A 3,430-nucleotide genomic window follows, 5' to 3' on the forward strand; every position below is an offset into this window, starting at 1 on the left:
GTTAATTATGGCGTATTTTTGAATGTGCTTGATGCAAATCAAAACATCCTGTTTGCAACTAGGGCCCAAGTGCTGCCACTGATGGGGTGGGTGTCTGTGTGGCCCAATTTTTGGAAAAAAGGGAGACTCCGCTTGGAGTAACCCTTGCTTGCTGTGTTTTTAAAAGAAGCCAAGATGAACAAGTCATGGGTCAGCAAAGACTTTATCTACCTACCCCGGTGTCATCCTGGGGACGGATAAGAATGGCGTATTTTTGAATGTGCTTGATGCAAATCAAAACATCCTGTTTGCAACTAGGGCCCAAGTCCTGCCACTGATGGGGTGGGTGTCTGTGTGGCCCAATTTTTGGAAAAAAGGGAGACTCCGCTTGGAGTAACCCTTGCTTGCTGTGTTTTTAAAAGAAGCCAAGATGAACAGAGCTGGGATCAGGAAAGACTTTGCTACCTACCCCGGTGTCATCCTGGGGACGGTTAATTATGGCGTATTTTTGAATTTGCTTGATGCAAATCAAAACATCCTGTTTGCAACTAGGGCCCAAGTGCTGCCACTGATGGGGTGGGTGTCTGTGTGGCCCAATTTTTGGAAAAAAGGGAGACTCCGCTTGGAGTAACCCTTGCTTGCTGTGTTTTTAAAAGAAGCCAAGATGAACAGAGCTGGGATCAGGAAAGACTTTGCTACCTACCCCGGTGTCATCCTGGGGACGGTTAAGAATAGCGTATTTTTGAATGTGCTTGATGCAAATGTAGCTGTGAAGTGTACAACTGGGGCACAACTGCTGCCACTGAAGGGGTGGGTGTGTGTGGGACCCAATTTTTGGAAAAAAGGGAGACTCCGCTTGGAGTCACCTTGCGGTGTTTTACATGATTTTAGAATGGCGTGCCATGCCTATATCTGTGTGTCCTCCTCTTTTTCCTTGTCCAGCTGTTTTGTTTTCGCATGAGTATATGTCCTTGTCACTTTCCCATGTGTTTGTGTTGTGTTGTGAGTTGTTTGTCACCTTTTGGACACCTTTGAGGGTGTTTTCTAGGTGTTTTACTGTGTTTGTGATTGCCTGCCATTGTTTCCTATTGGCTCGAGTTCGGTTCGTCGAACGTTCGACGAGCCGAACTCGAACGGGAGCTCCGTTCGGCGAACCGACCTCGAGCCGAACCGGGACCGGTTCGCTCATCTCTACTCCTGGACATAGCATTCGAATTACCAGGTCCCTGAAGGCTGAAATGCGTAGTGGCCGGAAATCATGAACAATTACAATGGGCGTATGTGCTGTAGATCCTGCGTCAGTTGTAGCTTGGAACTTTGTCTTTTCACGGATTTGCCCGTCTCTCATGGTGTTGGGCTATTTTCGGATCAAAATGGTGTGTCCCTCCTTGGCCCGTATCATGGGTTATTTCAGGGGCAAATTTAACTCTCTTAGCACTTTTCTCCTTAATTGTGGCCGTTGAATTGTGGGGTCAAGGTCTATCCAACCAGCATATTTGTTGTTTTTCAGACAATTTAGGGCTCGTGCATAGTAATAATAACACAGGTTTCCAAGGGTAAAAATTTTTGAAGGATGTGATTTTTTTCATACTTTTGATCATTGGACTCAGTAAAAATATTGAAAAAATATCATCACGTACAGTTTTTTCACAAACACTGATTCTATAGGTGTTAGGGCCAGGTGGACGGGCAGACCCAGGAGGTGGATCCACTGGGCCGAACACCTTAATGAAGGCAAGGGGTCCGGTAGCCGGAGCACTACGGGTAGCAGGACAGTCCGTGCAAAAGAGTGGAATGGAGAAGTCCCTGGGACCACGGAGTCACTGATGGTAGTCCGGGTGACGGAGCTCAGGTTCGGAGGCCGAGATGTCAGGCAGAGTCCGGAACCGATGGAGCGAGAGGACGGGTCACCACAGGGATCAGAGATGGTACGGACTGACGGGATGGCAGATAGTCAGCGTTCGGGGTTCGGGAATCGGCAGGACCGGATGGCGAGGCAGGAGCGGCTCTAGAAGAGAGATAGGTAAGTATATCACAGAGACACAAGGAGACCTGACTCCTAGCTTAGGAAACACGAAGAACAGGCCCCGCCCACTTGGACATTAAACCCCTTTATACCCTGTACCTGTGTGTTCAATTTCCTGTCAGTGGACGCTGGCCCTTTAAGAGAGGGTCAATGACCGCGCGCGCGCCCTAATGCGCATGCGCGAGGCCCGGGTGCCAGAAGCCAGGGCAGGGAGCGGTGTATAGGAAGCAGGGGAGCCGGCCTGGAGCAGGGCTGCCGACGGGCGCCGGGAGCGGGGACCGGGCCGCCTGGGGACCGCAGGTGGTGGAGGCTGGAGACCGTGGAGCGGGGGATGTCTGCCAGAGGAGCCGGGGAGCGAAGCAGGGGACCCGGAGAGCGTGACAATAGGTTTCCAAAAGGTTAGAATTCTGAAAAGATTCCCTCCATACTTTTCTGAAGATGGTGCTCTAGTGTATTCAAGCGATGTTCCTGTGCTGATGGAAAATGTAACATTAAGTACAATGTGAGCGAGTGGAGACACGTCATTGTTTCATCCAAAAAGTCTGAAAGCTGTGCTACTGCTCAATGGCAGTAAGTATTCTTCAGTGTGTGTAGGGCATGTGTCGCGGGCAGAGGGGCCACGCACGCTACGCTCGGGTTCGGGGACTTCTGCTGCTGCTGCTGCTCGGTGGCTCGAGCGGAGGGCCAGATCCGGGGACTCGAGCAGCGCTCCTCGCCCACGAGTGAAAAGGGGGTGGTTTGTTTGGGGAGATAGTTAGTGACGTCACCCACAGGTCGTGGTGATAATGGGCACCACCACTGCTGGTGACGGGGATCCCGGGAGCGATGGCAGGGAGCAGCTAGGATGTTGGTTCCCCCTCCGTGGGTAGGGGTTGGTGATCCCGGGGCCCGGTGGCGGTACGGGGAGGCTGGATGGCTGGGGTGTACGTACCGAGGGAGCCCGTTTGCCCGCAGGCGCTGGCCCTTGGATCTCTAGCCTATGGCGGTGGCTTTTTATCCTCACGGTGTGGACGGTTGCCTTCTGTCGGGTCTTGGGTGTTAGGGAACCCCTGGGATTCCGGTCACTCTCGGATTTGACCATTGTCGGCGGCTCCTAGCCTGGTCAGGGTCCAATGGCCCTGCCTTTGTGCTTGGTACAGATCCGCTCACCGGTTCAGTTCCCCTCGGGTCACCGCCCGTCCCCGGTCCTACGGTTCAGCTGACTTGTACCACCTCCTGCAGACGGCCACCACCGTCTGCCGACCTTGCTGACAGTGCCTGGGCTCCTACCCAGACACTAACAGTTTCTGTCCTCTCACTTTCCACTACAAAACTAAACTAACTGCTTTTCCCGCCTCCAGGCCTGTGAACTCCTCGGTGGGTGGGGCCAACCGCCTGGCTCCGCCCCACCTGGTGTGGACATCAGACCCTGGAGGAGGCAACAAG

This window comes from Anomaloglossus baeobatrachus, unplaced genomic scaffold (genome assembly GCF_048569485.1).
Source record: "Anomaloglossus baeobatrachus isolate aAnoBae1 unplaced genomic scaffold, aAnoBae1.hap1 Scaffold_62, whole genome shotgun sequence".
Classification (NCBI taxonomy): Eukaryota; Metazoa; Chordata; class Amphibia; order Anura; family Aromobatidae; genus Anomaloglossus; species Anomaloglossus baeobatrachus.